The following is a 23,743-nucleotide window of genomic DNA, read 5'->3' on the forward strand; positions in this document are numbered from 1 at the left end:
TCCTCCATGCTTCTGCACTGGGACAATGAAAGGAGTCCACTGAATAGCCCTGAGCTCACTGCAGCCTCCAGATAAGCCCTCAGGAAGAGGGTAGGACTGGGACTGCACTGGGATAACAGGAGTCCAGTGGATGGCCCTGAGCTCCCTGTTGTCTCCAGGTGAGGAATAAGGCATGACTGCAAATGGTGTCCTCTATGCTTCTGCACAGGGACAATGGGAGGAGCCCAGCAGATGGCACCGAGCTCCATGCAGCCTCCAGCAGTGCCAAGAGTGTGGTCCCTCCCCAGTTTCTTTGCAGCACAATCTCTGTGCTTTAAAACAGATTGGAACCACAAAACAAGTTGTGTTTCTCAGGCCACGGGCCCAGCCTTCCACTTGCAGTTTGGTTCAGTTGGGTTTGCAGAGCAGAGTCTACAAATGCAAGGACAGATATCAAAGTAAATGAAAAATGGCTGCATAAAATTAAACACAAAGATGCAGCCATAGGGAATTAAAGTGTTGTTTGTTTTAAGCAAATGAAGGGGAAACATACTGAGAACATCACTGCTGTGAATGCTGCTTTATTTGTCCTTGCTGCTCATCCATACAACTGAAAAAGAAGATTGCAAGGGAAAGGCCTCTCTGTCGGCCTTTTGGTTTCAGGGTAAGTGACACAGCTCTGATGGGCAGCATGGCAGCGTGCAGCTTTACCCACTTCACCCACTGTGGCCAAAGCAGAGAGCACTGCCCAGTTTTTAATCACACCATCCATCATCTCAGCTTCCTTTTGCTCTCCAGCATTCCTCTTCCCATGCACCACTCAAATCACTCCTCCTGTCCCCAGAGTGTATAAATTAATTTGTTTCCTTTTTCTGGCTTCTTTATTCCACAGCCTCTGGAGGGGACAGAACAGCCTCCAACACCAGCATCCTTTGGTTCTGTTTTTTGGCTGGCTTTTTTTTTGCTATTACACTGTCAAGCAGAAAGAACGTTAACTATTTTAGAGTGGTATGATTGGAAATCATTTCTTAAGTATGAGGACTGTTGTTACGCCTGTTGTTGCTATATAATTTATTATTTCAACACATCTTGTAACAGAGCAAGGCTACGTATTTCAAGCACTAGGGAACAATGAATTACATTAGCCCACCCAATCGATGGCTTCAGGACGCTGCTCATTTAGGAGGGATAATGAAAACAGACAGAAAGCATAAATCAGGCATGTGGTAAACTAAAGGAGAATGCTTTATATCTTCTTCTAAATCTCACTGCAACAAACAGTTCCTGATTTTTGTCTGAAACGTGAGGGAGGGAGGGAGGTTTTTTTTAAGGTTTACAATAAAACTAGTTCAACACATTCAGTGTCAGTTGAGCTTTAAGTATTTTGAAGCTCACAGATACTTCCTTTAACTTTTACAGTGGAAGTGCTCTGGCTTATACCATAAGTATCTCTCACCTTGTGGCTCTTCCCTCCTACAGACACCATGGTGACATCAGCTATAGAAGAACCAACACGGAGCAGAACACCATAACTATGTAACACCATAAGCTACATATGAAGCAGCAAGTCTTTCAAGTGGACATAGAGATACCCCAGAGCTGGGGAGGGCTTCATTCCTTTCTCTCTCAAATCCCTATCTTTATAACGAGGTACACTCTTTCAACCTGCAAAGTATTTATAAGGAAGAGCCTTAGCAGGTTTATCTTGAAATGACAATTTCCATACAGGACAGGAATTACTACAAGGATATTATATACGTTGTTACTTTACTTCTTATTCCGAAGAACACCTCACATTGTTTCAACCAAGAAAACTTACAAGTTCTTTCACATTACTGCAAAAAATATGAACACTGACAGGAAGGACATTTGCCTAGAGAAAATCAGTGAGATCAGAGGAATTAATAACACTGGGGATATGTACAACCTTACCAGGTACAAAATACCCTCACACAATCCGGCCATTGTCTTTAAAAGCTCAATGGGTATCTGTATTCATTTATCCCAGGTGGAAAAAAACCCCACAGTAACCTACATCTGGTACAAGTGTGTTCAAACAGATATTAACAAGGAAGAGTTTTTCTTCTGACTGATGTGCACAATGAAGGTGCAGTTATAAACAGAGAAATATGGTACATCCAAGAGAACATATGTTTGAATTGTGATGGATCGTCTGTGACACTAATCCCTGAATACAGCAATCAGACTATTGACTAATTGTTGTAATATGATAGAAAATGAAGCAAGCAGAACCTATCTGGGACAGTGAAATCATAGGCTTTTCGCATAGTCTTGCAATTTGCTACCTTCTCATATTCTCCCAATCACTTGCCAAGACAAATCAGTTAAAAATCAATGGACCTGGAGCAGTGTAACAGAAGTTTCGTGTGTTCTTCCTAAACGTAAAATTCATCGAATCTTTGGTTTAGTTTTAAATGTACTGATTCTCGAGAACGATGAAGCAGACTCTTTCCAAACTGGAACTCATTCCTGAACGTCTGAAGTTTAATCCAGCTTCCCAGAATGGGGCAGGCTATGCTCTCCATACAAAAAAGGCAGCAGCAGATGACAAAGTAAAAAAAGAAAGCCTTCTGCTTGTAAAATCTACGTCCCAGTTTAACGCATCATCCTGTACTGCTGCTACCTGTACTGTATCTGCTGTACCTGCTATCCTGTACTGATGCTGAATTTGGCTGAAGCCTCACCTCTACACTTGCAATATCAGCTGGCTAATTAACATTTCCTAGAATACAAGAATTTCAAGCAAACCAAAGGAGATGTTCCTGACTGAGCTTCATACAAACCCAACAGTAACAAGGGTAAAATATCTCCGGTGAGAACTGGGCAACTTACATCATTCTTTTCTGAGCATCCTCTTCTGAAATGTGATATAGGGAGAAAGTGGTGAGAAAAGATGTGAGCGATACAACATGTCAGCACAACGTCAGACTACGCCAAGTCATTTAATAATCAGCCAGGTCCTCCATCAGAGAAATGTGATCAAGGTTGTGAGATTCACAGTGCAAAGTATACATTTCCAAGTGTGCTGATTGATAAGTACTGTTCTTCTTCTAGTACCTCTGAACTACAGCAATGCTTCCCATACTGCAGAAAGCAACCCTTTGTTTCTTGGTATGGTAATAGAACAAGGAATTCGAATCTGATTGCTGTATTAGGCACATCCACATTCAGCACTTGCAGCTGGAAGAATCCTAAAGGAATCCCATGGATGTACTTGTAACAGTTAATTCTTCTAGATGTAGGCTCAAGTCTAAAATCTTGCCTGGATCTGAGTGCTGCACACTCCATAACTCAAAGCACTTGTACATCCCAGGCTTGGGCTTCAGCCAGCTCCTATTGATGGGTCACTACTACTTTGAACTCAGCACATATGAGTCCATATGTAGAATATACATTACAGTGCTCACTCCATACTGCTCTCTCTTAACCCATCCTGTTATGCTATCAGGTGTTTTAACAACTACTGTACTATGCCTTAGAAGTAACTGCACCTCAACAATAAATTTTGACAGCATCTCTTGCCATGGAGGTGGCACCAAAGCTGCAGTGACCTGATGCTTAGCCAGGGAGCATGCAGGTAACAGCTCTTTCATACTTCACAGCCAGGAAAGACAGAGAAGGCAGAGAGATGATGCATGTTAAATGAGCCACATCAAAGTCACAGAGCTGGTGGGGGAAAAAAAAATCAAGAGCAGATTTAGAAGTATGGCTTCCCTATCAAAGATGTGTGAGACATAAATACGTACTACAAGGTTGCTGTGACTCTGCCTTTCTCATTTCATCAAATGTAGGAGGTCGGATAGACTGGTAATATTTTGGCTGTCTGTAAACAATGCATGTACTGAAAAGAAAAAGGGCAGACATGTCCCATCATACTGCTCTGTATCCACAAGGGAATAGCTCCCAAGACAAAAATGGAATGTTCTGCTGCCAGAAAGAGCTGCATGATTAAGAGCCTGGGGTCTGCACCACTCCCTGTTACTCTTCAAACCAGACCCCCATGCTAGCGAGCACAGAGGTACCAAAGCTGCACAGCTCTGGATGAAATACAGACTGCACATGCTCCTCCTTCTCTCTCAAGGGGATGGCAGGGTTTGACCCATTCTCACATGGGAAATTTTTTTGTGCCTTTTCACTGGAAAGCAATTTATCCATATTTCCTGCTATTTAATCTGAATGCTGTTTATGCTCACTTTCCCCAGTTAAACAGCCTTTGTCTCCTTTTTCTGGTGTGACCAAACCCTATCAGCTGTACATTCTCAGTTTCAGGAGCACAGAGAGATTTTGCTGTAGCTGCACTCAGCTATACTCAGTTCCTGACACCCATAAGCATCTCAACATGCAGAGAGCCCACCAAGGCAAAGCAAGCTGTCTGGTCCCCTCTAGCAAGCTGCACCGAATGATGCACTGTGATCCAGCAGCAAGGCACCTGAAGACTTGCTCACCACATAAAGACTAGAGAGGGGGGGAAACTGAATACATATATTCCTATGTATCCCTATCCCCTACCTGTGCAGGATCAGCAGCACTATAGACCACTTTGCACAGCAAAGCTGAAGCAAAATGTCTGAAGATCCTCTTCCGCAATGCACCACCTCTACTCCATCAGCACAACATGCACAGCACCTAAGTCATAGTAAAATATCTGTAGGGTGGGCAGACAGGGAGCTGGAGCTGTAAGCCATGTGCAGAGGTGGCAGAAATCAACTTCACCTTTCTAAAGGTAGCAGGTACACTGCTGTAGATGAGCAAAGTACTTTCAGCCTCTGCAGAATGGCTGTCAGCTACTGCAGCTGCAGTAGCTACTGCTACTGTTTATCTTAACAAGCAACAAGATAACCCCCCCCCAGCCTACCTCAGTCTTTAGTTCCAGTATTTCTAGTGGAGTTTGCAACTTCCACGATTTCAACCTCTTATTTATCTGCTGAAATGCCAAAAAAGAACCAACACTAGTGGCACATTCTGCACTGATGAATCGTTCTTTCAGCTAATATCTGTCCCTTTATCCCTTTTCTTCTCGTGTCATTTGTCCCCTTTCAGACTTACCAAAATGCACAGTGTTTGCCCCAAGCCCTTACTGCTAGACAACATGTTTAAAACAAAACCACTGCTGACCTCAAGCTCTTTAACACTCAAATCCAGCTCACCCTCCAAGCAGAACACCAGCTGGCACTGGAGATAGCCGCCTCATTTCCTTATGCTATGGATAAGCACACTGCCTCAGCTGTCAATGCAGAGCTCTCCCCAAGGGAAACATCCCAGGTCTGCAAATTTCCTATTCAGTATTTTCAGTACCTGCCAAGATGGAGTACAATTAGCCCAGATATGCTGCCTCTTCATGGAGCCTGTAAAGCCTGTACAGCTGGATGCATGGATGGCCTCAGGAAAAGAACTTGTTGCATTCACGAACTAGCAAGCCCATGCAGGAGTTCAGTGAAGGAAAAAGCAGATACATTTGTTCATCAGTGCAGAAAAAAATATATAAGTAGCTGTTCTCCCCAAGATGGAGGAAAAGAATAATGCTAGAAGAATCTCTGCCATTTAGTTAGTCTTATTAATATTTGGTTTGATTTCTTGTTTTAAATCCACATTAGAAACTAGCAACTCTTTCCCCTTCACCAAGCGCTGGACATTTTCTGCCATGTTTGTACAGCACAGTTTGAACCCAGGCAACTTTACTACTAGAGGACAAAACAAGCAGCAGTAAATGGATTCCTTGTGTACAGGTGAGAAAAGTGTGGAGGTCCCAAAGCCTCTCACCCAGCTGGGAGGATTTTTGTTGCCTTCTGCTTCTCCTCTGAAGGTCCCCATGTACTCAAGGGGCAGATCTGGGGGAGGTTTTGCTCAAACCTCTGTGCACGAATATGCAACAGTGCTGAAGCCCAACCCAAAGCAAATCCCTGTGTACCTCTGTAGCCCAGCACAGGAGAGTGCAGAAGTGTACCTTCCAACCCTGATACCTCCCCTTGGATTTTAAGCTTGTATAGTAAACTTTATGTTGCTGGTTGCTGTTTTTTTAGGTTGCCATAGAAACCTTCAAAAAAGGTTTTATATCCTGACCTCTGCACACAGCAGACGTGGTCCAGAGCCTCTAGAAATCTAAGGGAAGGCTGCCATGCTCAGCCTCTAGCTTTGAATTGGATGATTATTCTCCAAGAAGGTGGCATAGGGACTAAATCCAGCTCAGGCCACTCTGGGAGGCACACGGTGGAGTAGAAGCCCAGTGCTGCCCTGAATCTGGGTACCACAGCCCTGAGGCTGGAACAAAGCAACAGCTCGTGCTGAGCCCTTGTTTTATTCAAGAGACTACAAAGCATACCAGGGCACTGGTGAAGCACATCCGTTTATATTTGAACTCAAGTGTACTGGCTCTCTCCTGTATTTTTTTGGGTGGAAAGGGAAACTTGGTGGGTCATAGCAGGGTAATCTCTTTTTAATGTAGTGTGCTGTGCAAAATCCACACAAAGCCAGCCAAAGCGAGACAGATATTAATGATATTAGCTTGCCCACGTACAAAAATAAGACATCGAGAGTGTTATTAATCCGCCTTGATGGCTTTCTCAATGCAGAACCACTCCAAATTACGAGGTCTGCTAAAAAGCACATGAAGAATATCAGTAGAATCAAAATGCTTTTTCCAATCCTGTTGTGTGTTTATTTTAGATATTTATATGGTCTCCATTATGTCACTATTTTGATTTTGTACATTTTTAACATAATTTTTCTATGTGGTAGGAAAGCATTCCCCTTCCCTCAGCCCCCATTTTGCAGATGGGGCATTAAAACTCACCCAGCAATGGCAACCAGAAGTACTTAATTAAAATCAGGCTTCAAAACACACACCAAAATACCATCCTAAAGCCACGAGCTTCAGGAATAAACAGCACATCTTTTTGTATTTGTCTTTTGTGACGCTTCTTGGCTTTTGCTCCCAAACATCTCTGAGGAAACAGAAGATATTTTAAACAAAGCAGGTGCACCAGCAGCACGTGGTTTCTGAACACAAATAATGGGGGAAAAAAGAATCCAAAACTGAAATGCATTAAAAAAGAAAAAAGAAATATCTCTGTTGCACCACAGCTGCAATGAGAAACACCAACCGGAGGGAAGCCGACATGTTGCGAAAAGAGGTTCAATCTTTATAATTCCTTCTGCACTTTCTACATCTTATTGCTGTATATTCTACTACATTTTTCTGCCTGCACAAAGCATCCCTTCTATAGCAAACATGAAAATGAAAACCACTTTGAAACCAGAATTACAGATGCTGCTGCAGTGCTAGCACTGGGACACCAAGCAGAAGCTCCACCATCTCCACCAAGACCCAGCCACCCAGTGCAAATGGGTGCAGAGCAGGTTGCACTGACCAGTGCCTTGGACAGAAATAACTGCAAGATGCAGAACCACTGGGTTCCTGGTAATGACCCATAAACAAAATATAATAATGCTCATAAGTTTTAATTTCCTCCTTTATAAGGATAAATCTCATTTCTTCTGCTTGCTCTCTGCTTGGAAGCTCAACGTGTACACCAATACCCAGAAGACTCTCCAAAACAACACATCATGCTACAGACCGGGCTGCATGGCAAGAACTGATTCCAACTGATCTTGAAGTGACCACCAAGGCAGGATCAGAGGGGAGACCCTCAGAGTGAATTGGACACAAGTCCTGGAGCTGCAGGTTTTCTCACATCATCCAGTGAGATCCCATTAGGGATTTTCCCTTGTCTGACAGAAGACATACTGAAAGACTGGATTTCTGGAGCTGCTTGCATGACATTATTTAGAGAATGAGCAAGGACACAGAACAGGGAGGGAAGAACGAGGCTAGAGGATTTTGCAGCTCTCTCCACACCCAAATTCAGAATTAATTCCCATAGAAACACTTCCTGCTTTGAGTGTGAGGGCAGCTTCTCCTGTGCTGCTGCACACCTGCTTGGTGCTCAGCCTTGCACTAGCTCAGCTGTGGGGAACAAAGCACCAGCCTGGGCTTCAGGTCCTAACAACCCTGATCTACATCCACGTAACCAGGACCTCTCATGTCATTAATTGTACTGCAGTCTCTATGAACTTCACCAAAGTGAATCTAAGCTAAATGCCAGCTCTAGTTGTGCTTTACAACTAAATCCATTAAATGTATAGATGAAATATTAAAGTTGTCATGCAGTCACCAAGCTCATAGGAGGCCAAATTTATGTCACCGGGAGAACACAGAAATATTTTCAATGCCATCAGTGTGCTTTTGACTGAACAAATAATAATGTCCAGGATCTTCTGTTGCAAAAATGATTTAACAGCTTAAATTTCACAATGGGTCACAGACAGCAACCCAAGTTTCTCATCTATTGCTCATCATTTCTCAGGGTATGTTACAGAGACAAACCCTTCACTAAGAAGGGATGCAGCATTCACCAAGAGCAGGTATTTTGCTTTTTCTGAGCAATAGCCAGTGTTTTTAGAGCATATGGTATCCAAATGCCCCTTTGGAAACAGCACTCACTCTCCCGGGGCAGGCGTGCACATACACCTCATAAAAAAAGACTTGCAAGTCAAAATCCGCTATGGTTTGGAATGCAGGTCCTTTTCTGTAGATGCTGCAGAGCACGAGGTGCTCCCCAGATGTGCCTATTGTAATAAAACACACACTTGCAGGACCAGCAACCAACCAATTCATTATGGCTTCCCACTTATGTGATTGCATTATAGAGCACAGAACCATTAGGGCCCAAAGGGCAGGTAAGGGAGGCACGGCTTGCTGTTAACTCTTTCTCTGCTGACTTAGAACTGGGGTGCACATACAGGTCATGGAGACAGCCCAATGGAAATAGCTATTGCACAGCTTCACCAAAATACAGAGAAAATGAACCCTACTCTGACTTGGTTGTAAACTCTCTATTAGGCTACAGAGACAGGACTGCCTTCCATTTGGGCACAGAAGGCCAATAGCAAAATTATCTGCAGAAATATCAGCTCTCTTCCATCCTTTTGCATTTTTTTTTTTCTTTTTTGTAAGTGAAATGTCTGTTTTTATGGGGCTTTTGTTGTTGTTTGTCTTTGTGAACGTGTGTTTTGTTGGTAGTGGTGTTGTGTTGCCTTTTTTCTCCCCCCCTTTCTTTCCTGATTCACTTCATACTCCTTTCAGAGTCCTTTCAGGCTGTGGCTCACTCCTTAGGTTTTGATTTCAGCTAGAAGATGTTCACAAGCCACGGCTGCACAGCCTGACCTCTGACTAATCCCACACTCCTCACCCTGGGAAATAATGAATGGCAACCAACTTTTTGTAAACACAGAAACCTGTGTTAAGAGCAGTCATCCCTGAAATATTACTACCAACAAAACACACGCGTAAATTACTTCAATTGGTAAATAAGAACGAGACAAGAGTTGTCAAAACAAAGCAAGTTGCAGTAGATTTACTAAGTTTTTCTGCTGTTTAACTTTGCCCTAAGCGTAAAGGGGGATATTTTTGGAAAGTCTTATAAAATCCATTCAGCTGTTTCTGAGGTAGATGAATGTGGAAAGAAAACCTCACAGCTGTCAACTTTATTTTTCAGACTTTTTTTTTTTGTGCACGCTCAGATAATTCAGAAATGGCTTTGATTTAAAACTCCAGACTTGGCAAGGGCAAATGGTAGCCTTGACAGAAAAGCAAGTGCTCTGTTTCCAGTTCTGAAATAACCAACATAGGGATGTTTAAAACTGGCTACAGGAGCTGATGGCACCAACAAGGGTGCTCCATGGTAATGCCTAGATACTGGAAGCTGAAGCTAGCAATGCAAGTGCTGAAATATAGGAAGGGCCCATTTAAAGAAAAATCTCTTGCATTCTGCTCTCCCTGCTAAGTCCCACAGCTAAATATCATGCAAAACAGCATCTTCTTGAAACTATACATTTTTTGTTCATTAATTTTGTACTTTTTCCTTTCCATACTGAAATATGATATTGTTGGTGGCCCTGCCTGCAGCAGAGGGGTTGGAGCTTGGTGATCCATGAGGTCCCTTCCAACCCAAGCCTATCTAGTAATATTAGTAGTGGACATGCCAAAAACCAGCACATTCAAACTGGGCAAAAATGCTCACTTGTGTGATGAAGCAGTGCCCGGAAAACAACAGCTGCAATGATTGGTCCTTATCTGTGTTTGTTGGATTTTCTTCCTGGTAAGTGGTGTCTGAGTCTTTTTACACATAACAGCACCATGTGTTGAACACTCAACCTCAACGTAGCATCAAAGATGGCTTTTCTGTTTCTAGAAATGACCGCTCACTCAAAAAATACAACTTTTGGTCAAACACAACTGCCAAACTCCATAGGTTCAGTGCTGAACTCTGACACCCTGGGGTCTTTTTCCCTGAGGCCAACCCAATTTAATTCACAATAAAACCTACATTAGGAGAAAAATAAATTAACAGTTTTGCTAAAACTGAGGGATTTTAGTAACCTCCACGCAGTAGCCAAGAATTAGCAAGGAAAACACCATTTCCCATTTTTTAATTGATGCTCATGCCAAAATGCCTCAGGTATGTACAATCCCAAACAAAAGCCTTTGGGGAATTTCAGCCTCAGGAAACATACTCTCCTGGGCAAAATGTGGTTTCCTGGAGTCGGTAGTTCTACTGCAGAATACTGGATGTTAACTTTGTTAATAAGAAAACATTTTTCAAATGAAAAATGACTTGTTAAACCACTTTCATGTCACTTTTTCAGTAACACATTAAAGTAAACAAACTTAAGATGTTAAATAAAATAAAAACCCACTACACCTGCAGAGTTTTACCAGCTCACATTACAAAGTCCTCTCTGAAGTGGCTGGTGAGCTATTTCCATTACAAACAGCAAGTGTTCTTGAAAGTAATTCAAAGAGTCAAATTAGGCAGATTACATCAGAGTATATTTCCCTGCAGCATAAGGAGTTTTGAAACACCTGCCTGACATATTTCAACCGCTGTAGAGAAAAATGGCACTGACTGGTTTCAGGAACTGCTGGTGCCTTGAAAGAAAGATCATGTTATATTTAATTATTTTCCACCAAAACAATTTTGTTTGCAATTTGCGCTTTTGGGTTTTTTTTAAACAGAAAACACCACCAACGCAGAGTGCCAAAAGCGGACTTGATTAGAATGAGATATTCTACACTCCACATTAAACATTACGTGTCTGCTATTTGTCCCAGCGCTTTCCTGAGGATTTTTTTTTGCCTGGAACGTGCTCTAGCTAATTAACTGCACTGCCAACAAAACTCAAGTCACAAGTTCAAGAAATTACAAACAGCACAGTGGGATAACCCAACAGTGACAGAGATGAAATACCCTGTTGGACTGGGGGAAAAATGTGTGTGTATACAAATAGATTCCGAGTCACAAATCAATGGCCGCAGAGGCATTTCATCCGTGGGCACTTAGAGAAAGTCTGAAAGTTTCAGAGATTGAAACAATTGCCTCTTCACTTCAATTCTTGGAAAAATACTGGAACAAATCATTATACAAACAGTAAGCAAGAGACAGATGACTAACAGCCAACATGGGTTTCTCAAGAGCAAATCATGTCAAAGCAATCCACTTCCTTCAGGAGCAGACCGAGAGATTTTGTAGGCTGGGGAAAAGCAGTAGATTCAGCCCAGGCTCTAAATTATCAAGAGCAGCAGACAGGGCAGTGAGACCAGAAGTACAAGTAACTTGATTTAGCAACACTTTGTCATTCAGGACATTTCTTAGTCTAGATGTATGTGCACAGCTGGGTGGAAAACCATGCTGACCAATTTGGTAACGCTGATTGCTGCAATGCATGAGGCTCACCTTGGGTCCGCCCTTAATACATTTTATTTAGAGTTTTCCTGAACAGCTCAATGATGAAATAGGTAGCACGCTTCTTAAACAAATGGCCAACACCAAGCAAGCCAGGGCTGCAAACAGAAAGGAGATGATTAGAAATCAAAGCACAAACTTAGAAATGGTTTGGGAAAAAAAAATGGGATTCCATTCGATGTGGAAAAATACAAGATTTAATCTTATTCTAGAATAATGAGATTGCACCAGGGCCTGGAATGCCTCATGTCTGATATTAAATACATTGAAAATGGTGGAACTGTAGCCACGGAGTCTGGGCAGGCAGCAACTTCATGGTGCAGAAAAAGACAGAAACCAAAGGACAGCCTGTGAGACACCAGCTACAGATGGATCTCAGTGCAGACACTACAACCTGTCTTGAAAACTCCTCAGAAACACCAAAACCAAGACTATGCTAACAAACGACTGAATAGAGGTCTCAAACAAAAGAAAGTCTTGAAAAAAAAAATGAAGGTTTTTAGAATAGAAAAGATTAAAAGATTAAACTCCAAGTACACTTGAGATGAAAAAAAACCATGCTCTTTCTGTTTTCACTTTGGATATTGAAGTGGCATGTAGAATGTGGAAATAGAGTGGAATCACCTCCATAAAAGCAGAAATATCTGTCTGATAGCTGTTAAAGCCACTTTCATCATGGCAAACTGCTGACTTCCAGAGAGTTGTTCCATTTACACGGTAGATTCTCACAGTGGCACGATAGTCATACAGAAGAGGTACAAATTCAGAGCAGCTTTCCAACTGCAAAGACAATTATGCACTAAATGAGACTGTCTGGTAATGCTTATAACTGAACTTGGCTTTTTACAGGCACCAGGACTGCATTCTTCCTAGTGAAGCACCTAGAGAATTATTTATGATCTCTAGAGATTCTCCATTACCCATGCATACAGAAGCGAGCAGCAACAGATCACCGGCTGACTTCATAAGGCAGAGAGTTGAGAAATCAACTGTTGATTCCTCATCTCAAACAAAGCTCATCTCCAAGTCTCTGAACAAAATCCATGATTTCTGCAGTACATTTAGAGATTAAAGATGTTCCAGAAGTTGTAGCCATAATTAGTAAGGTAACACAGTTTCCTAAGGAGGTCTGTTGTGTTCTTCATTGGCTTTGTGTTGACCAAAGAACAGGACAAAAAAGACAGTAAGTTACTGTTCACTTCCTAGTTCCCTTTCTGCAGAAGTGCGCACACACACACACACACACACACACACAGAATTGCTGGTCCTACTCCTGCAAGCTGTTAAACACTCCCATTGCCATGGCTTAAGAGAATAAGCTTGCTGGACTACTCACAATTCAGTTTTCAGACCTCATTATTTACAGTGAGACGCAATGATCCATAAAACTGAGTTTTGCAAGTGTAGCACTCCATTGTGATTTCAATCAGGAGAAAAAATAAACCTTGACACACATGAAAAACACCAGTTTTCTCTGGACATATTGGTTGCATATATATATGTATATATATGTACATGTACATATATATATACACCAGTATATATATCACTTTTGCTGTTCTCCTAATTGACACAAGTCTCACATCCCTTTCCTGTTTCCTGGAGTGATGACTTCCACCTCCAGGCCCCACATGACTAAAGCCACCATTTGTATCCTTCCACATTGTAATAATGGCCTATGTTTATAGAAAGTCGTCCATTCACAAGGCTCTTAAATTGCTGAACAAGGCCCATAAGGCACAGAAATTATTTGCATGCAACTAACAGCACAGAATACATCTGAAACCACAACAGGAAGTGCATGCTGGAGGCTGAATACCTGAATTAACAACAGCATTATTAATTAACCATGCAGCTTCAGTCAGGACTACCACACCTGGCACTATCCAAACACACAGCAATAGAAATTACATCCTGAAGGTCATCAGAGTCCCTAATGCATATAGAGAAGAAGTGAGACATGAAGAGCTTAAGCAACTTAATCAAGGTTGTATGAAAAACATAGTTAATTTTACAGGTCCCAGGCAGGAGCTCAGTACCTTAACTGTAACAGCAGAGAGCATTTTTCAAAAAGAAAATGAGTTCAGGGTCTATAGAATAGCTATTAGTGAAAAAAAATCCCTTACCCAGAGAGAGAAGCTCCTGACAGGCATCATCATTACCTGCAATCCCACCAAATCAGAAGCTGCATCAGCAACGTGTCCATATATACACACTGAGTGCCTCTTGGTGGACAGCACAAGTGTGGCCAACCAGCTGGTACAGGCTGCAGAGCTCCTCAGGTCCTTGTTGAGTACATCATTAACATCCCGGAGCACTTAGCAGATGTTATTAAACATTGTGAACCACTTGACAGATAACATAAATATCGTCAAGTGTTTGGCCTACGATATAACATCAGTCAATGCTTGGCAAACGTTGTCGGCCTCTTGGGAAATCCGGCAATGTTTGTAAGCAGTTCGTAAAGCAAAGTGTGGTTCCCTCAAAATGGGGTTGTTTTGTTTTGTGGGGTTTGTTTTGAGAATGACTGCTGCATGCTTTTGGCTTTGTTAAAAAACATGGAGGCATCAGGAAAGAAAGATCCGGACTGGGACCACCAGGCTTCGTACCAAAGGAACTGATATCTCACCACAGCAACCTTTAAAACCTTTATCTTCACATTACAAGAAACTCTGAAGTTCACAGCAGCACCAGGCACAGCAGAGTGGAAATGTTTTTTCAGAGCAGTTGTAAACACAACATTTTCCTGTCTGGCCTGGTGCTTGTGTTAATACAAACTTACTCCTTCATTCAGAGTTTCTTTTTAATCCCAGTACTCAAGTATTCAAATACTCTAATTCAAGTTTATCCCCCATTCTGGGTACATGATCAGAAGCAAATTAACAAATTATAAAGTAAAATATGCTGCTAATATTCTTAGTATTTAGCTTACAATGAAAGCAGATGAATTGTTCTGCATTCACAAAGACCACAACTGCACTTAAATGCATTATAAAACTCAAACCTGACACGCTGTAATAAAGGCACGCTATGGTTTATTAATCTTAAAATAAAGCTGTGAGCTCCCTCTGCCAATAAACCTTTCTGAAGCTGGTTTTCAGAAAGGATGATGAGCAACAGGTTCTAGAAAGATACAACCATGTGCCCTGACACAGGTTTCAGTTATTATTTACATTACTGCACAATTCCAGACCACACATATTTATGGGACTGTAGAAATGAGAATGAAAGATCATTCCCTTGCTTAAGAAGCTATAAGCTAAAGAAAAGCCCTCTGAGCAGCTGGGAAAGTAACACCTCCACATACTGACCACTTCTCTACAGTTACTCTCACATTGGCCCTGCTGCCATGCTTCTTGCAAGAAACAGTCCTGAAGGCAGTCTAATTTCTCAAGGCTTTTATTCAGAAATCAGATTTTCAGTTATATATTTGAACTTCGATCCAGAAAGGTATAGAATTGCTTCAGCAATCCCTCGCGTTGAGAACAAAAGCTGTACAGTGAGGTCTGACAGCTGTTGGATGCATGTTGGAAATGTAATTCCACATACACAACAAAGTACCTTTTCCAGGTCATTTGCCACATAGACACAGCATTCGTCTGTAGCTTTGTTCTTGAGCAATCCTAACAGCTTAATAAGACAAGCTGGATGTCTGCAGGCCTTACTTCAGCCTCTGGAAGAGCACCTATCTCCGGAGCAGAGCAAGGCAGCTGTTTAATAGCACGTCAACACCCATTCAGGGGAGGAAGTGGAGGAAAATACCACATCCACTGAAATTTAATTTGAAAGAATGCACACGTGGTTTAGGAACAGAGCGAGACAGAGTCGTTTCAAGAGAAATGCTATGCAAACAACTTCCCCTCCACTGTATACCACCACTCCCATTTTTGAGGGACCGAGTTCAGAGACATAACGGGGCCAAGCTTGTTAGCTGCTGGATAGAGCCCTTCCACAGCAGAGTGTTCAAGACGGGAATCTCATCCAAGTTAGCTCAGAAACCTTTGAAGTGGGAATGCAGTTTATAGTCCTCTGGTAATTCCTTCCTTGATAGGATGGGGATAAGGTTTTTTTGGTGTTGGGTGTTTTTATTTCTGAATGGAAAATGACCACCATTAGAAGAGGGAAGACTGCACCAACGCTGAGTGCAGCTACTAGCCTCAAGAGGGAGTGAAGGTAATTTGTAGAGATGCACCTTCTTACAATCAAAATGCATTCATCTAGAGTTAACTTTACTGAAAGGTAAGTACACAGAAAGCTATGAAAGGCAGAAAGTGATTTCATTGTTGTCACAGATCTTGAAAATAACACAAAAATGTATCAAGCTGGCACTATCTTTTATGAAAGAATTTCCTGGGCAATGCAACTAAAAAATCTTGGCAATAACAATATTAGCACAACAAATGATATCATTTACACACCTGTCTGATTCCCCAGCAACTCTCCTCTTCAGGAAAATCCATCTTATTACTCTCCAATTACTCCTCGTTTTCTCCAGCTGTTTGCAAAACAGACTGATTTTTTTTTCAGATGAGTCCAGCAGCTAATGACCCAACACTGCTCTATAGGCAGCTTGTCTCTTTAGCCCACATCAAAAGGGAAAATCCTACCACTGACATGACCAGATATGTAGCATTGAATGGAGCTTTTCCCTTGTGCCTCTCTCACTGTCCTCACCCTCTGTCTCCCTTTCTTATTATTTACTTTAATTAAAGGAGGAGTGAGAGACTTGGTTAGTAACAAGTCAAATTTGGGTTAGCATAAGTCGTTATAGCTCTAATTAAAACTAGGTTTCTGGCTAGCCTCAGTATTTAAGGACAGACAAAGTAATGAGTGTGTACCAGACCTTGGCACAGAACCCAGTGAAAACCCCCCACATTTGAACCAGCTAAAGATCAAACCTGTTACTAAGGTCGATTTGGGTAACAACACTTATATCACAGTAACACAAATCAAACTGTCTGTGAACTTTAATTCTGTCTGACGGCGAACTGCGCAGAAGAAGGGCATGAGCTATAATTTATATTCAAATCAGTGAAGTAAAAAGACTAAAAGACTGAGAGACCAGTTTTAGAAGTTACACACAACACGGGCCCTTATGAGAGATAAGCTTGCTGAAATCAGGCCTCGAGTGATTTCCCAAGGATAAACAATAAATCAAAGTAATTTGATTGTTTCTAATGCAAGTTAATTATTTACAGTTTTCACATCAACTTAAACATTCTTCAGTCATCCAAATGTATGTATGTAGGCATCATGTTATAAACTTTCCTTTTCTGAAGGAAATATAAATATACATACACAAAATCATCAAGGCTACAGACCCAAGCACTCAAAACTCAGGAAATGCCAGAATTAAGTTTGCATGGCAAAAGAAAATATTTTTCTCTTAATTTCATTCCCAGAAATGGTGAAACCATTTTTTGTTTGAGCTTTCCAAACAATTCATCTGAAGCAGACATTCAGCATGGAAAGTTTCAGCCCAAACAGTTAAAATTTGGCCAAGTTAGATGCCACTGAAAACAGGGTCTTATAATGGGAAATGTGAGGCAAGTTTAATTATAGGCAGCACTACCAGCATCACTTATAATGTATTTAGTTTTAAAATTTCATCCTGACTTTGCCTGGTCTGTTTATCTAGAAATACTGTATTTGAACCTCCTAACACGTCTCAGTTTCTTACAGTGTTGGTAGGTTTGGGGTCTTTGACAAACTTAGTCCAAACTACAGCACAGCTATTTACAATGGGCGTCAGAAAGAGAAGTTATTACTCAAAGCAAGAATCCCAGATGCATGACAAGAAGAAGAAGCAGCCACGATTTTTCAGAGGGTCTCAATACACTCATTTTGTTCTGTTATTATGCGTTAATAAAGAGTGAAGGAGAATGAGCTTTTGCCCAGAGCACTGCCCAAAATCTGCTTCCAGACTTCTCACCAATTATTAACTTGGCTTAAATTTGGCTACTTCATCTGCCTCTTCCAGGCCTCAGCTTCCTATTTCTGCATTAATACCATGACACCATCACCTCCATCCTCCTGCCCTGTTCTAGTTAGACAGCAGGCTCTTCCATGCCAGCACTGTTCTATCCTGCATGTTTTGCGCTGCCACTTGCACAATGGTAACGTACCTCTGGTGTCTTTATGTTACAGTTACATACAGGCATTCCTTCCAGCAAACTTCGCACCCCCTGTTAAATGTTCATATTTTATTTGGTGCTTCTTCAATTCCTCTCTTCTGAGGCAGCCCCCCAAGCTGCATTTAATATTCTACTCATCTAAACATACAGTGGTTTCTTTATTCACTGCAATAATATGCAGAATATGGACAGACTGACATAAAGGAAACCTGTGAGGCAAGGCATCCATGGTAGGAAAAATAAAGGTGACCTGTAAAGTACTTCACCAACTTTCCTAAAGCCTTGACATCTGTAATTTATAAATCATGGAGGTTTGTTCCATGGTGGCTTTGCCAGCTTTGCTACATTGCAGTGAACATCTCAATGAACTCAAGGTGACACAATGGCTTCTTGGAGTGTATTTACACAAAATTTCCGACATCCATCTTGCAGCACAAATGGAGATGATGTAATAAAGCTGGGAAACGACTATCAGGTATAAAAAAAACCCCAACATCCTAAAGAAGTTAAGCACCACAGGTTTGACAGTTCTGTTTTTTAAAGTGATGTTGAAGTTTTAAGCTTTGCGTGCAACATTCTTATGAAAAGAACTGAGAAATAACTTCATTTATAGCAGCAAATTTCACCTTAAATATAGCTGCACCCACTGCAAAAAGCCACTGTGGTCAGTAGCATGTAAACACGTCCTACTGGCTTCAATTCAGCAACAAAAACTTGGCTCGGATTTGTACTTGACACTGAGGTGCTTAGCTGCAGCAGCATACAAGTAGGAGAAAGAAGGTACATAGGGTTTCACAGTGAATAAAATTCTCCAGTTTATAAGATAAATTACAGTATACTTCTGTGTTTCTCTGGGTTACGTGAATCACTGTAGGCCAATATAACAGAAATGCAAGCAATTCCTCCGTGCTTTCAGAACCAGTCTGATATATTGTTATTCTGATAAAAGCTGCATCCAATTTGTCTCTAGGCTCAGAGCATTCCAATTCATCTCCATCTATACATTAAATAAGTTGTTCTTAGTACTTTTCTAGCTTGCACATTTATATACAAGATCCATACATATGGATCTTCTCTTGGTTGACACACACATCCATTACCATCTCTCCTGAAAATCTGGGCCATAAATCCAACTAATCTTGTTTTTATTAAAGAACTCTGGCACATTTGTTGCTCAAGGCACTGCTCTGAAAACTCAAATGGTGACCATTTCTCTCCAGCCCTACCCCAGGGACTGCTTTTAAAGGAACAAGACTCAGCTCAGTTTTGACATGACTACATCTGGTGAAGCTGCAGACTAAGGAGAAAAAGCTGCAGAAATGAGCTATACACTCTGTTCAAAGTCAAGGTTATCTATCAGCCAGGGCAGCAGAATCTTCAGGATCACTGTAAGTGCAAGATGAGGAAGAAAAATCTGTGCATGCTGATGCATAAACTGCTGCCATGTTGGAGGGTGAAGCAACACAACTCTCCTTCAATAGCCTGAAGTCAGCTGTGCACTCAAACCATTTATTCAGATGCTCTAGGATTAAAAAAAAATCATTTCTCCTCCTGATTCTAGATATGTAGTAAATACTTGGCAAGCCTTCTCGCTTGCCAAGACACTATAAAGCCACATGAAGACAAATCATTTAATGTATTCTACAGACTGGTCACAGAACACCATTTCACTGGTGAAACTGTCCTATTTTAGAGGACTTCAGCTAACTGCCTTAGAAATGAACAAGCAGCCATTTCACATCCATTCACATGTGTGACAGGACAGATTTCTTCAGACCTCTTATATCAAACACACAATGGGGAAACAAAGTCTTCATTCAAGCCTGTAAATCAGCTTTCCAGAGCAGTGTTTAGTGAAGCTGATGAGATACTCTGGCCATCACAAATCAGCAACATCACATGGCAGTAAAGAGTTTGTGGAACAGCACAAGGACAGACCATAAACTTGACTGCAATCCCAAACTATTAACTGCACACTAGCAGGGCATCTAGAACAAACCAGACTAATGCCTGGAAGATCAAGATGTACAAGAAACTGTCAAAGCTGCATTTTTTCCACTAGAAATAGCCAGGATGCCTGGCAGCACTGTGATGCAATAAGGATGTTACAGCATTGCTCTTTCTAAGCACAACTCTTGCCTCCGCTGTCCGTTCCTATTAGAGAAGAGCAGCATTCACCCTGTGGTCCCTGAACCACAGAGGTTTGTGCTGCAGCAACAGGGGAACTCTGTAAATGGTGAGTAACTTGGGAACACTAACCTAAACGCACATCTGCCAGCAATTACCCTCACTCACCGAAACACAAAACAATTCTGCTTATTTGTATTAAGCTGTAAATGCAACACAGCATTGGCTTTCAAACACAGAGATAAGCCTACCACTATCTAAGCCGAGCGCTGTAGCTTACAGTCACAAAAACCAGATGTGCCAGCAACCACGATCCTATTTCCAAGCTTTAATCTGGCTGCATATAAATCAGCATCGTTTGCTATCAAAATTTCAAGATTTACTCGTTCAATAAAAGAGATCCACTCTCAAAAACAAATACACCTTTTCATAAATACATTCCTACCCGTGTACTGTGGCACCTGGGAAGCCCTTCAAGCCTGAGAAGCATAGTACCCAGAAAAACAAATGGCAAAATGGCTTCTGAGCTGGAAGTGCTCATGAAGCAAAGGGGTGGAATTGAGTTCCTCCCTGCAGAAAAAAATGGCACTTGTTGACATTCACTGACACTTGCTGAATGTTTATGGAGACCAAACAGTGGATGTGAGCACAGTTGTGTGCTTCATCAGTGGTGACAGTGGGTCACCTGCACAGGTGTAGGTTTTGATGAGCACGACATGCAGGCTCCTGTTCATCACTGGGAAAACTGCATAGCTATTGGTGGTGACTATGCTGAACAAGTGTGTTTTGAAGCTGAGAATTTGCCCTATGGAATAGCAGTTTACCCTTTGTGTCTGCTGCTATTTCCATGGAAATAAATAGAAGGCATTACTTCTGGAGCAGTGTACACATTATTACTCATGAAGAATACAGCAAGCAGCTGGTTAGTATATATATATATATACTATGTATATATTATATGTTAGTATATTATATGTTAGTATATATATATATATATACTATATGTATATATATTTGTGGACTTCATCACTGCATCCTCAACTCCTACCAAATCACCCCCTTCAATTTCTAGCTCCTGGAAACTGGAGCGACCTCAAGGAACCTGTTAAAGTCATTTATAGTCACACTGATTGAACTACAAAACCTATTTAAGCCTCTGCTTTCCAAAGTTATTGCCTAAAGTTCAGAAAGTCACACTTCCACAGAGCCTGGATCATTCTGGAGGCTGTCAAGGTAACATTGCTGTGATAACGAAATGATCTCACAGCAGCTGGAACATCTGTGCTATCCCAAAACACCAGCTAGTATGCCACAGCTCTATAGCTGGTGGTTATGGAAATGGCTTTTAAATGGTTTGAAGGACATGGAAAACACTATGGTTAGGGAGATTGTAGATTCCTCATGGAAGGATGAACTCCTTGCTGCTTCCCTCTCTGGGCAACATTCAAGGTAGGACTAAGCCATACACATGATCCATAGCAACACTCAGAGCCGGTATGTGACAGTGCGGTAAATTAGAAGCACATGTGCAAAGGGAGAAGTGTAATGTAATTGGCATGCTCGAGGAGTGATTAAAGCAAGACATTGACTGGGAGATTGAATTACGAGAGTGTCAAATTCGGACAAGGGATGAAGGCAGCGAAGCAGGCATAGTTGGCAACACAGGGAAGAGAAGCATTACATCAGCAAAGATTAACTAAAATCGCAGGTTTTGTTGACACCGCAGAACCCACTTGCATTAAATAAAAATGGAGAAGACAAAAAAATTCCATGCAGAGGTGGCAACTGGCAGCAGCTGAAACACCTGAAGTCCAAACAGGACATTGTTTTATATGAAAAGAATGCCAGCAGGGCAAGAAAGGAGAAGGGAAAAAACCCAAGACCTGAAAAGTGTGTATTCCTTAAGGAGAAGCTTGTAGAGCACTTTGGGTGTCCTTCTTGAAAGGAAGCCAAACACAGCCAGCAATAAAACCTGTTGTGAACATGCAAACATCAGGAAGCAGGGTAAACACCCAGGATTCAACTATTTCAGTTGCCTTCCTTCAAATTACAACAATCAGCTCAAATCTGTGTAAATACACAGAATCTGTATAACCAGGACTACGTGTAGAAATACCAAGTGTAAAAGCCAGGTTACATGAACCTGAACTGACAAAAAGAGAGGAAATCCCCAAACTTGCCTGCTTATTAACAAAAGCTACTGGTGGCAAAAGATAAATGGGGGGGGGGGAAAGCAAATAGGATTACTCAACACATTACAAAGCTCAAAAAGCTACTCCATTATAATGCCAACCGATCCTAGCTATCATACCAGCTTGCTGTGAGAGGCAGGAGATGACAAGCAGTTCATAAATGGAGGCAAACAACATGGATGGGCACTTACTCACCTTAGCTATTAATTCAGCCACTAGGCAAGTGTACCAGCCCCCAGCTGGAGAAAGCCTACAAAATTTCACCTGCTTTCTCCACACCTTAACCCTTCACAACCTGCACAAGTCTGCCTGCAATGTGATCTGAGCAATCCACAATGCTCTCAGACCCTGCAATCTCAGAGTACTTGAACACAGAAAAGCATTTTAAGTTGAAATTTATTCATTTTGATCGCATTTATCCTGCAGGAAGAGATGTATTTGTGTGTAAAGTTTATAACTTCATTTCCTCATTGAATACTCCGCAAAAAAACTGTTTATTGCCTTGTGTAGTTTCTGCTAGGAACATTATCTCTTTACTGCTACCATGAGCTACAGATCTCTGTGGTTTTTCCTGACAGAAAACATTATCTTGACATACCCTTAGACTAGTCATAACAGCCCTACAAATCAATCATCTTTTCTACTACTGTATGTCAGGGTATTACTATTTGCTAATGTCATGCTATAACACTTAATCATTAGATCACTTCATTGTTCACTTACTTCCCAAACAGTTCACAGATCTTCAGCCAGAAATCTCACTGTTGGAACCTGTTCTCCCATGAACACTGGCCGTTCAATCTGATCAGAGTGTTTACACTGTCTTTAAAAACCAAAATAAAATAAAATGTTAGGAGGGAAGGAATCAAAAATTGCTTGTCATGATTTGCAAGTTCGTATCTATATCCAAAAGGCCTAGCAAGAGTCTTTATAAATCTCCTATAGGAAATAATTGAGTAAAGCTTAACCCTGTAGAAATGAGCCCAATGCAGGTATCACAAAGCCCACTGCACCACTTACATCCAACTTACTCCACCCAGCTGTGCTACCTTGAGGCAAGTTCCCCTTACCCTGGGAGGTTTTGTTTGGCTTTAAAACCTCAGTCTCGGTTACTCAGTTCTGTACTCAGAGCATCCTTTGAATGGTTCTAAAGGTGGCACAGCAGACAATGCCACCAATCAGCTGTTAATCTGACAAAAACCTACACGATCTCAGCATAGCTCTTGGTTTTGGTCTGCAGTCTCTAGACAGACTTAGGATGTGCTGGGGGCAATGGGCTTCCCTTTCTGTTGCTCTGGGGCCATGGTATGGAAACTGATGAGTCTCATGAAAAGCAAGGAAGAGAAATCAGACAAAGGCAATGAGTCCTTCAGTACTACCTACAGAATGTACTCAGCATCTTCTATTGATATTGCTTACTCTATTAGGCTACCCTCATGCACATGAAGCAATCTTTAAGGGTTTCTTATTCTGCTGCTCCTAAAAGCAC

At 41.5% G+C, this 23,743-nt stretch overlaps 1 long non-coding RNA gene across 1 annotated transcript; it reads right to left on the bottom strand.

The window, feature by feature from the left end:
- Nucleotides 1–726: 726 nt before the first annotated feature.
- LOC140258444 (uncharacterized) lies at nt 727–23,387 on the bottom strand. The gene is made up of 3 exons (XR_011905256.1): nt 23,325–23,387; nt 22,978–23,077; nt 727–951 (listed from the first exon to the last, which is right to left on the bottom strand). It is a non-coding gene; the product is annotated as an uncharacterized lncRNA (long non-coding RNA).
- Nucleotides 23,388–23,743: the final 356 nt, after the last annotated feature.

The sequence above is a fragment of the Excalfactoria chinensis genome, chromosome 13 (assembly GCF_039878825.1).
Source record: "Excalfactoria chinensis isolate bCotChi1 chromosome 13, bCotChi1.hap2, whole genome shotgun sequence".
Lineage (NCBI taxonomy): Eukaryota > Metazoa > Chordata > Aves > Galliformes > Phasianidae > Excalfactoria > Excalfactoria chinensis.